A 13134-nucleotide genomic window follows, 5' to 3' on the forward strand; every position below is an offset into this window, starting at 1 on the left:
TTACATAGACATTTGTATAGACTTCTCCTCGTATAAGATATTTCTACCCATTATTGACAGGTTTACATCATAGAACTGTATATTTCAGATATATTTTGGTTCATGTTTCAGTCTGAAGACTCAAAATTATATACATTTCCAACATCAATGCACTGTTCAAAACTCATATTAGACTGTCTTTCTCAAACTAGTGTCTTCACATTTCTTAAACTTCAGTCTCATAAACTCCAGCCAACATTGCTAAACGATTGTAGGAGCAAAAATCCAATATATCAGGAAGGTACTATACTGGTAGAGTTCTCTTGATATACATGTGCAGGACTATGATTTCAAGAACAGAACTTGAAGTTATAGAACAGTGATGGCTAACCTTTTTGTCGTCATGTGCCAAAAGCGGGAGTCATGCGGGGGGTTGCACACCCATAATTCAATGCACCCCACCCCACCCCCCCACATGCAAGCATGACCCCCCCCTCCGCGCTTCCCCCACTTTTGGCACGTGATGGCACTGTGGCCCCGGTAGGCCCATTTTTCACCCTCCCCAGGCTCCCAAGCCTTTCTAGGAGCCTGTGAAGGGCAAAAACGCCCCCCCCGGAGGCCCTCCGAAGGCTGGAAATGGTCCATTTGCCGACTTCCAGTCAAGATGGAAAAACAGGCCTTCCAGTCCTAGCAGAAGTCAGCAAAAAGGCCATTTCTGGCCTCCGGAGGGCCTCCGAGGGAGTGGGGAAAGCCGTTTTTGCCGTCCCCAGGCTCCTAGAAAGCCTCTGGAACCTGGTGAGACTGAAAAATCAGCCTTCCCACCCCACCTCCTGGAGGCCAGAAACAGGCCATTTCCCAATTTCCAATGTAATAATAATAATAACAACAGAGTTGGAAGGGACCTTGGAGGCCTTCTAGTCCAACCCCCTGCCCAGGCAGAAACCCTACACCATCTCAGACAGATGGTTATCCAACATTTTCTTTAAAATTTCCAGTGTTGGGGCATTCACAACTTCTGCAGGCAAGTCATTCCACTTATTAATTGTTCTAACTGTCAGGAAATTTCTCCTTAGTTCTAAGTTGCTTCCCTCCTTGATTAGTTTCCACCCATTGCTTCTTGTTCTACCCTCAGGTGCTTTGGAGAATAGTTTGACTCCCTCTTCTTTGTGGCAACCCCTGAGATATTGGAACACTGCTATCATGTCTCCCCTAGTCCTTCTTTTTATTATTTATTTATTTATTCACATTTTTATATCGCCCTTCTCCGAAGACTCAGGGCGGTGTACAGCAAATAAAATGACAATAATCCAAAAACAATTTAAAATACCGTAATAAGATTAAAAATCTAATTTAACCACTGTATACTTAAAAATATTAGATTAAAAATTACAAAAGATAAAAACCCCTGTTAAGAAGCCCGCTAAAACCTCCAAATATTAAAATCAATCAATCAGGCCAGCCCCACTTGATGAAAAAAGAAAGTCTTGAGCTCGCATTTAAAGGTCCGAAGATCAGGGAGAAGATGGAGTCCCACCGGCAGCTCATTCCACAGAGCCGCGGCCCCCACAGAGAACGCTCTTCCCCTGGGGGTCACCAGCCGACATTGGTTGGCCGACGGCACCCTAAGGAGGCCCTCCCTGTGAGAGCGCACTGGACGCACCAGACGATGGGAGGTAACTGGCGGCAGCAGGCGGTCCCGTAAATATCCCGGTCCCATGCCATGGAGCGCTTTAAAGGTGATAACCAACACCTTGAAGCGCACCCGGAAGACCACCGGCAACCAATGCAGCCTGCGCAGGAGAGGTGTTACATGGGAGCTACGAGGAGCTCCCTCAATCCCCCGCGTGGCCGCATTCTGTACCAGTTGGAGCCTCCAGGTGCTCTTCAAGGGGAGCCCCATGTAAAGAGCATTGCAGTAATCCAGGCGGGAAGTGACGAGGGCATGAGTGACTGTGCATAACAGGTCCCGGTCCAGGAAAAGGTGCAATTGGCGAATCAGGCGGACCTGCTAAAAAGCTCCCCTGGCGACGGCCATCAAATGGTCTTCTAAAGACAGCCATGCGTCCAGGAGAATGCCTAAATTGCGCACCGATTTCCTGGGGGCCAACGATTCAATGGGGTAAACTGACTGTGCCAGGACGCCGACATCCACAGCCACTCCGTCTTGGATGGGTTGAGTCGGAGCCTGTTCATCCCCATCCAGACCCGAACGGCCTCAAGACACCAAGTCATCACATCGACAGCTTCGTTGGGGTAGTTTGGGGTGGAAATGTACAGCTGAGTATCGTCAGCGTACATATTAAACTAGACATACCCAGTTCCTGCAACCGTTCTTTATATGTTTTAGCCTCCAGTCCCCTAATCATCTTTGTTGCTCTTCTCTGCACTCTTTCTAGAGTCTCAGCATCTTTTTTACATCACGGCGACCAAAACTGAATGCAGTATTCCAAGTGTGGCCTTACCAAGGCATTATAAAGTGGCACTAACACTTCACGAGATCTTGATTCTATCCCTCTGTTTATGCAGCCCAGAACTGTGTTGGCTTTTTTGGCAGCTGCTGCACTGCTGGCTCATATCTAAATGGTTGTCCACTAGGACTCCAAGATCCCTCTCACAGTTACTACTATTGAGCAAGGTACCACATATAGGGTACCTGTGCATTTTTTTTTTGCCTAAATGTAGAACCTTACTTTTTTCACTGTTGAATTTTATTTTGTTAGATAGCACCCAATGTTCTAGTCTGTCAAGATCTTTCTGTAACTTGAGCCTATCTTCTGGAGTGTTGGCTATTCATGCCAGCTTGGTATCATCTGAAAATTTGATGAGTTCTGCATCTATCCCCTTGTCCAAGTCATTGATGAAGATGTTGAAGAGTAATGGGCCTAAAACAGTGCCCAGAAGGCCTGAAAATCAGCTGGATGGTGCACACATGCATGCCGGAACTGAGCTAGGGCAACACTCACGTGCCCACCAATATGGCTCTGAGTGCCACCTATTGCACATGTACCATAGGTTCGCCATCATGGTTATAGAAGCTCCAGGGCCATACTGCTGTTCTTGTCTGAATCTTGAAGAAGTTGATGAAATATCAATACATTTTTTTTAAAACCTAGGAACAAGGTTATTAGCATGTGTACTGCACACCCACACACTTCTTGATGCTTCTGTCTATCTGCTACTGCCATCAGTGTTTTACATTCATTCAATTTCCACTATTCTGTGCTATTTTGGGCTATAATATCTGGGTTATAGTTAAAGCATGTGCTATTTCTGTGGCCAGGAAAGCATCTTGCATTAATATACAAACTTCTGGTGTTCAAGCATTCTGCATTTATCTGGCAAAGCCGTTAATCAAATCAACTCTCCAGGTGAATTTCTTAACCGTTGGATGGTGGATTGTTTTCAAGTAAAACTAAGCCTACTACAGTAAAACTACATTCTCAGGCAACAGGATTGACTGAATGTGCAAGGGATGGAAAACACTATGGGATATTAACAATGGGCAGATTTTATTTCTTCTTTCATTCATGTTTTATCCAATGAAGAAGAAAAGACTGGTCCCCTAAGCAACTAATAAAGAATTTAATTTCTGCTGATTACTTTTTAAGAAAACATGGTTTGCATAATTGATGTTATGGGTAAACATTATTCCAAATTGTGTTATGTATTTATGCCTATTGGCTTTGGGGATGGATTTGGGCATGAAACTGTATATAAACCAGGTAAGCAGAAGTTCAGGACTGCACTTTCTTTTTTAATTATTTTTTTTGAATATTTTTTTTATTACTTTTTGTCACAACAGTATATACAAACATTGTCATGAATAAAACAACATATCTTGAAGAATATATATGTGTGTGTGTGTGTGTGTGTGTGTGTGTGTGTGTAAAAAATATGCATCAACTATATTAATTTGATATAATGAATTTGAATATAATGATATATTATAATTTGAATATAATGATATATTAATTTGATATAATATACATCAATATCAATAATATACATGAACAACGGTGCATCTGAGTATCATTCATTTGAATACAGGTAGTAATGATAGTATTAATATTATTTGTTATTTAAATCATATTTATGTAATTGTAACAATATTCTTATTTGTATTAAAATATAAGCCTTCATTATTTAATTGTTCAACATTTTAATCCCCCATTCTAATAACAATAATAGTGTCATTACAACATAGATAATATCACATCTTTCAACCTCTAATCTTTGTGTCTAGCTATTACTTTTAATATATTATATTAAAATTCCCCCTATTTCTTCTGCCTTTGCCTCTATATTAGTGCCTAGTAAAGCCAATCTTGTATTACAAAACATTTCCTCTATCCATCATCTCTTGCACATTTTTTTTAATATTTCAATATTTCAATTCTTATTCATTTTTTGACTTGCCTTTCAAATTCCTCCCTTGGGTCTTCATCTCTGTTTACCTCTTTCCGAGTTAGCTTAGATATTTCTTCCATTTCTACTATCTTTCACTGCCAAGCCTCCAGAGTTCAATTGCTTCAACTTTAGTTTACAGTGGACTTCAAGCTTGCCACTTTGTCCTGATTAGGCTGATCTCAGTAACTCTCTCTGTTTTCTGTATTGCTTGAAAATGCTTCCAGCAATGAGAGATCAAAGTGATCCTTTGTTGTTGTTGTTTGTTTATTTATTTGTTTATTTATTTATTCAAATTTTTATACCGCCCTTCTCCGAAGACTCAGGGCAGTGTACAGCAAGTAAAATGACAATAATCCAAAAACAATTTAAAATACCATAACAAAATTAAAAATCTAATTAAACTGCTGTATACTTAAAAATATTAGATAAAAATTACAAAAGATAAAAACCCCTGTTAAGAAGCCCGCTAAAACCCCCAAATATTAAAATAAATCAATCAGGCCAGCCCCACTTGGTGAAAAAAGAAAGTCTTGAGCTCGCGTTTAAAGGTCCGAAGATCAGGGAGAAGATGGAGTCCCACCGGCAGCTCATTCCACAGAGCCGGGGCCCCCACAGAGAACGCTCTTCTCCTGGGGGTCGCCAGCCTACATTGGTTGGCCTATGGCACCCTAAGGAGGCCCTCCCTGTGAGAGCGCACTGGACGCACCGGACAATGGGAGGTAACTGGCGGCAGCAGGCGGTCCCGTAAATATCCCGGTCCGATGCCATGGAGCGCTTTAAAGGTGATAACCAACACCTTGAAGCGTACCCGGAAGACCACCGGCAACCAATGAGTCAGGTTGCACTACTCTCAATAAGGCTGCAATTAGTGCACCAGCTAAGTTTGGGCATGGACTTAAGCAGGAACCATGAATCCAAAAGGACACCCAAATTGCTAATCTATTCCTTCATGGATTAAGAAACAACATTGGTGGTAACAGAGAACTCCAATGTACAAACAGTAACTCAGTCTCACATTCAGATTCAGCCTGATTTTTGGATTCAAACCTCTACAGCTTCCAGGCACAGGAAATAATGTTAACTACATCCACCCTAGTCTGGTGTAACAAGGTACAATTGGGTATTGTCAGCATGTTGGTGATATTATGCCCTGAACTATCAGGTGTTGTAGGCAGAAATTGAGGGTGGAGTCAAAAGAATCTCTACATAGCCACAAAGGGATTAAGTCCAATCCCTCTTGAACTCCATTGATCATAACTAGTGCCAAGATAGTGCTATTTTTTCATTTTTTTAAAAAATATACATCATTATCAATACATGAACAGTGGGGCATCTGGGTATCATTCATTTGAAAAATGGGGGCATTTTTGTCTTCCCCAGCTCCTAGGAGTACTCTGCAGACCTCCTAAATTCTCTGCAGGCCTCAGTTTTGCAAAAAAAATCCGGGTCCATTTTCACAGGCCTCCCCAAACCACCCATGCGTCTTATACTCTGGTGTGTCTTATAGTCTGAAAAATACAGTATTTTTGCCCTCAGAAAGTCAATCTTGAAACTATTTACTCAGTCCTGATGTTGCTTCTCCAGAAATACAGTAATATGGTTCTTTATGTCCCACAGTTAGTCAATTTAGTTCTTTTTAGGTAATTCAGGAAATTTTCCAAATATCTCCTTAAATCCCCACTATAAGTTCAATCATAACTCCTGATATTTAAAAGTTACTTTACTTAGATGTCTTCCGTATTTTCAACATTACAACTCCGGTAGTCATGGAATAGATAGGTATAAAGCAATAGATAGCACAGCAGTCCTCCAGGTGTTATTTCCACTTTCTCCTCTGTTTTATCAGTATTTTTCTGATACTGTAAGGATGCAATGTATTCCATTCACCAGAAGATGGCACCTTCAGTTTAACTTCAACATTGCATAGGTTCTAACAAGTTCTGTTTGTATTTATTCAAACAAATAATCTAAATTCTGACAAGTAATTCCAGCACTTTAAAATGCCTTATTGCCAATAAGAATTAGAGATCCAATCTTTCTGTGTTTTTAAAGGTTTTACGCTTTCTTCTTAATATCCATTTCTTTTCTTTCAGGTCTATGATTTTTCTCTCTGTAATTGTTTGCTACTTAAACAAACTCTTCAAAGAGTCCCTTTTCCAGAGTTAATTTTCTTCGGGGTAGGTTTTAAATAGAAAAAATGTCACCTCATCCAGTTCTACTCACTGTTCACACACTGCTCCAGCACAGTCTTTGTTTCTTCAGCTGCCCCAGCTTCACGGAAGCCACAATGGCTGCCATTCCTCTTCATTGTCAGCTGAGAGGGAATTAGCCACTGCTCTCCGCAACCTGCAGAGCGCCCCTCCACTCTTTGTCACCCCTACAGGGTGACTTTAGTCCCTTATGGGGCCCTCCAATAAAAGGATTTGGCAGAAGTTCATGGAGCCCTGCTTTTCACGTCCGATAGTGCCACGATGTCAACCAAAAGGACTGCACTTGATGCCTCTAAACCAGGGGTCAGCAACCTGAGGCTCTGGAGCCGCATGTGGCTCTTTCATCCCTCTGCTGCAGCTCCCTATTGCTGGTCAGCTCCACAATTGATAGGGCTTTCAGTTAGGACAGTTAGAGGAAAAAAGGATGCTGCACTAGGAGGAGACTCTATGGTGGGGGAACCAGACTTCCGGACAGCAGAGGAAAAAGGATGCCACATTAGGAGAAAACAATGATAGGGGAACCGAATTTTCGTTTGGCTCCAGAATTGAACGGAGGCTTCCAGTTAGGACTTTTGTGGCTCTTTGAGTGTTTAAGGTTGCCGACCCCTGCTCTAAACCACTAAGTTTTTTAAAATATATATATCTAAAGATGTATCATATCAGCAACATTAAAAGAGGAAACATAAGATTCAGCACAACAGTTTTAAAGAGGAATCAGTCCTTCATCAATTTCTTTGATAGTTCTCATTTTAAAGGATTAACATGATGAGTTTTTGTTAGAACCAGCTGTTGCCTAATTTTGAAAACAACCCTGTAACCCTACATTGACTTCAGTCTGATAATAAGCTTCCAAGTTTTCCCCACCCAAAAGAAAGTCCAAGTCCCTGCCCAACACCCACATGTTTATCACATTGTCCAATCAAAGCATCGTCCCAAATGGAGATGCCTCTCAGTCACACCACTCCAGGGGCAGGGCGGAATGTCCTTGACTCTCAGAGAAAATAATGTTATTCTAGCTAGATATCTTCCCAACTCCATATAATCCCCCCTCCCAATTTCCCACAGTACTAAATGTGGCAGCCCTGAAGATCTAAAGTAAAAGTTGGCTTCCAGGACTGATAATCCCATTGACCAATGCAATCATCTGCTTATATTTAGAAGCAGGAAGAATTTCTTTGAGATCAGTTTGGCTAATGATCCTTAGAAGCTCTTCAGTACTGTATGAATAGCTCTAAAATAAAAAATCTATAACCATACAATGGTAAAGGAAATGTTCCCAAATGAGTGCAGCTTGGTCAGCCTCATCATAGATAGTTGGGTTGGGAATATAACACTACTTGACAATTTAACTATTTTCATTTAACTTATACCAGGCAAGGAAAAATTGTGGTCCTCCCTGTATTGCTTAGCATTTTGGCTGAGAAGTTGCTAGGAGTTGGTATCTCAACAAGATCAGAAAGAACTCTAAAGTACTGGAATGTCCTAGATATACATAGCACAATAAAGAAGAAAAAAATGGAAATTAAATTCAAAACAAAATTAAAAATAACTATTATCCCATAATATACCAACAAGATTTATTATAGCTTACTGAGATACACATGCATAGCAAAAAGAATAAATTTTGCATAACGTTGGAAGAAAGGTACAATTCTGGCAATATCTGATTGGGAACTTAAACTTGGAAAATATGCAGCAATGGCAAAAATTAACAGCATATATTCAGAACAGAAGTTTAACCAAATTCAAGGAAGAATATATGAGCAGGTATTATGCTGCATGGCAAATATAAACACTTACAGCATGCCTTCCAAGGAAGCTAAATGCTCATAAACAAATTGATAGAGGTGCAAAAAGCAAGAAATTAGAAACTAAATTGCTATTGATTTGTTTGTCTTACTTTTTTTGTTATTTATTTTGTTTTGTGTACTTTTTCTTTAATATGCACAAACAGTAATAAGTACCAATATAGTGCAGATCTTAGTATTACAGTAAGTCCTGTATTCAGCTTAAGAAACAAATTTCTTGATAGTATTTTTATGCAATTTGCTGTTGTTTATTAATTCCACATTTTGCTTTTTACATAAATTTTAAACAACCTTACCTGACGTGTGAGAAATTATGGTTAATATTGATATAAGCTTCTTCTTTTTTCCTTAAAGGCTTAAGCTGTCTAAACATTGGTATTTATTTCTAGTCAATGCCATATAAATACTACTGTACTTGATAATATAATGTACTACTTATATATTATTGTTTATTTATTTATAATCATAAAACATATAAAAATGAGCCGCAGTGGCACAGTGGTTAGAGTGCAGTACTGTAGGTTACTTCTACTGATCGCCAGCTGCCAGCAGTTTGGCAGGTCGAATCTCACCAGGCTCAAGGTTGAGTCAGTCTTTCTTCCTTCTGAGGTCGGTAAAATGACGACCCAGATTGTTGGGGCAATATGCTGATTCTGTAAACCACTTAGAGAGGGCTGTAAAGCACTGTGAAGTGGTATATACAGTAAGTCTAAGTGCTATTGCTAAGAACAGATATAACTATATAAAAAATAACAGCATCCTCAACAAGGTCTAAAAAAATTTCGGTACTCAGCATAAAGGTAAAGATTCCCCTCACACATACGTGCTAGTTGTTGCCAACTCTAGGGGGCAGTGCTCATCTCCGTTTCAAAGCCAAAGAGCCAGCGCTGTCCAAAGACGTCTCCGTGGTCATGTGGCCGGCATGACTCAATGCCAAAGGTGCACGGAACGCTGTTACCTTCCCACCAAAGGTGGTCCCTATTTTTTCTACTTGCATTTTTACGTGCTTTCGAAACTGCTAGCTCATCCCGTTACATGGCAGCACTTGGGATTCGAACCGCTGAGCTGCCGACTCAGCATACTACTGCCTACTATATAGGCTGCACTGCACCTCTTAATCTCTGAGCCTGGTGCCCAGTCACATCCGTAAGATCTTACAAAAGGCCAGTCAAATCTGATCTCCAGAGAGATGATGTTGTACAGGACATTCACCATAACAAAAAATGCTCCCTCGTCTTAAAATTATTTAAAGCTAACATAAGATTTATTATTGCTGCTGCCAACAAGTAGCCTTTGTGAGTTTATTATTGAAGAGACGACCTGTGATGATGTGAATAGCCCATATGGTCATTGAACTGATTTAAATTACTGAACAATTAAAAGCAATAGAGTATCTGGAATTATTGACTTCTAACTGACTTTATATTATTCCATATTAACTCTAAGTAATATACTCTCCAGTTAAGATTGGCAAAATATTTATTGGCAGAATATTCATTTTAAAAAATGATAATCAGCCTGAAGTCAATTATTCATAGTATTTATTAAAGAGTTTAAAAAGGGAATTTAACTGCTAAATCAGACAACAATCATTGCCTTCACTTCTGCATTATATTTTTAAAATTAAACCAAAGAACTGATGTTAAATTGTAGCTTTTAAATCAGAGATCTCCCAGTTTCTTCCTCATGAAAAATGTATAGAATTATTAGAATTGATTCCTATTAATTTTACAATATAATTAAGGCACTTGTCAAATACAGTGCCCATCTTCGCATATATAGGAAACACTGAAAGTTGTCATGATAAGGTGGGGATAAGCTTAAATGAAAGACTAAAATATATTTTAGACCATATTGTATTCAAGCTTTTGGAAAGCATTAAAAACGATTGGAAGTCTGCCTTATGGAAAAATAATAAATACTTTAAGTACTCTACAGTGAACTCCAATAATTCCATTCCTTGGCTCTTGTTATGTTTTCCATCAGCACAGTTGTAGCAATCCCACCATGATGCCACCAGACTTGAAATTTTGGGCTTAGAAAATTTAGAACTACGTCGCCTTCGGTATGACCTAAGCATAGCTCATAAAATCATCTGCTACAATGTCCTACTTGTCAAGACTACTTCAGCTTCAACCACAACAATACATGAGCACACAATAGATACAAATTTAAGGTAAACCGCACCATACTTGATTGCAGAAAATATGTAGCAACAGAATGGTCAATGCCTGGAATGCACTACCTGACTCTGTGGTTTCATCCCAAACCCCCCCAAATTTTAACCTTAGACTGTCCACTGTTGACCTCACTCCATTCCTAAGATGTCTATAAGGGGCATGTATAAGAGCACCAGCGTGCCTACCGTCCCTGTCCTAATGTTCCCTTTAATTGTATTCACTTTATGTATTCAATTCATGCTTATACTTATATATATTATCTAATACATACTCGATAAATAAATAAATAAATAAATTCAAAATATACAAGCAAGCCAATATTCATGTAATATTCATATAATATTTTTCAAAGTAAATTAAGAATTTCCATATGGCTTCTCAACTGTATACATTACAGTGCTATGTTTTTATACAAAAGTTTCTATCAAAAAATATGGAACAATTATATTTCAAACATGCTACTCTGATAGATAAATGTTGGAGAAAGTGCTGCTACACACGCACACTCTCTCCCACACACACACACACGTCAGAATACCCAGTAGCATTGTATCTAGCAACAATCTATTTCACAAACTAAGGAACAGGAAAATAAATGCCAATTGATACTGTTCAGTTGTCCACAGATTATAATTTATCCTTAAGGTAACATTTTCAAATTTCCATAGGATGGCTGTGTGTCCTATTTTACATAATTGTTAGGTATTGAAAGAGCTACCAGATGACAATTCAATAGTTCAAGATGCAAAACAAGTTTAAAAGAACTGCCCAAAAAAATTAAAATTAATTGTAAGAGAATAGAATAGAATAGAATTCTTTATTGGCCAAGTGTGATTGGACACACATACGCTCTCGGTGTACATAAAAGAAAAGATACATTTGTCAAGAATCATAAGATACAATACTTAATGATAGTCATAGGAAAATAGTCAATATAAATCTTAAAGATACCAGCAACAAAGTTACAGTTATACAGTCATAAATGGGAGGAGATGGGTGATAAGAACGAGAAGATTAATAGTAGTGCAGACTTAATAACTAGTTTGACAGTGTTGAGGGAATTATTTGTTTAGTAGAGTGATGGCGTTCGGGAAAAAACTGTTCTTGTGTCTAGTTGTTCTGGTGTGCAGTGCTCTATAGCGTCGTTTTGAGGGTAGGAGTTGAAACAGTTTATGTCCAGGATGCGAGGGGTCTGTAAATATTTTCACAGCACTCTTTTTGACTTGTACAGTATACAGGTCCTCAATGGAAGGCAGGTTGGTAGCAATTATTTTTTCTGCAGTAAGAGCTCAGAGTCCTTGAAGCTGCCTATTAAACTCAAGGACTAAAAACTACCAAACTCTCTTATCATGGTGATAGTATAGACACAAATTTAAAGTCACAAATGAAAACATTGTATTTGCCTTGGTCTTCCAAAAAGCAACTCTACTTTTGGGATTAGAGTTTTTCTTAATGTGAATTTTGGAGGAGCATTGAGACCAAGTCACTCATTTATTTAAGTACTAATTAAATGCTAATTTAGAAATAAATCAATAAATGAAAGCATGGAAAGAATGCAAGTCTGGCTCTTCAGAACAAAGAAGAAGATTGTGGCATCTGATTCATAAACTTAAGAAGACAATGCTAGATTTTAATTTTATCTAATCAGGTTTGATCCTGTTCCCAAGCACCCGTTCATGTGCTTACTTGGATATATTTGGGTCATCTCTTTAAGGCTTCTATATGTCTAATATATCCAGGCTATTGGGTCAGTGTACAAAATAGCATCCTTTATTTTCAAATTATTTTTGATTTATATTTTCAAAATTCTTTCAAATGCAAAATGATGTTTCCTAATGCAGGATTTATTTTTAGGTGAATCTTTATTGCCTTGGATCAGAATGCAAACAGTCTGCCCAAGCCAGATGTTTTCTACTGTCCATGAAAACATCAACTCAGGCTATTGCTGTCTTACTAGGCAAACACCTCTGGTTTCACAATTTCGGCAAGAAGGTGGGATGGAGAGGAGCCAAGTTTAATAATACCTTTCACATCCTTATAAAGAATGCAGTAAAACAGCTCTACATTTTGTACCATGACTCAGAAAGAGCTGTAGACCATCCTAGAGAATACTTATAGCCAACAACCAAAGAAGAGTGTGACTTCTCTTGCAGTTCATCCACTTAGCTGCAAAAATTTAAATGTAAGTTTCTGATCTGGCATAGGTCAGGAAAAGTGAAGACAAATCAGAGGAGAAATCATTCACTCATTTAATTTTCAACTGTCACAACAGACATAGTCATAATGACCTCCGTACAATTAGGCAAAGATTCAAATACAACCTTACAAGTATTCAATTATATACATATATATTCACTAATATGATTCAGCATTCTGTAAAGTTCAGGGTTTTTGGCTATGGACATTGTCCATAGTTTATGTCCAAGTAACTTCACAAAGAGCAGTGGAAAGACAGATGTGGTGTCCATTCAATGATACTCTGATTCTGTCTGCTATATGAAAAATGTTAGCAATAGAACAACTAGCTCTGCTTTCTTTCTTTCTTTCTTT

This window comes from Ahaetulla prasina, chromosome 2, assembly GCF_028640845.1.
Source record: "Ahaetulla prasina isolate Xishuangbanna chromosome 2, ASM2864084v1, whole genome shotgun sequence".
Taxonomy (NCBI): Eukaryota; Metazoa; Chordata; class Lepidosauria; order Squamata; family Colubridae; genus Ahaetulla; species Ahaetulla prasina.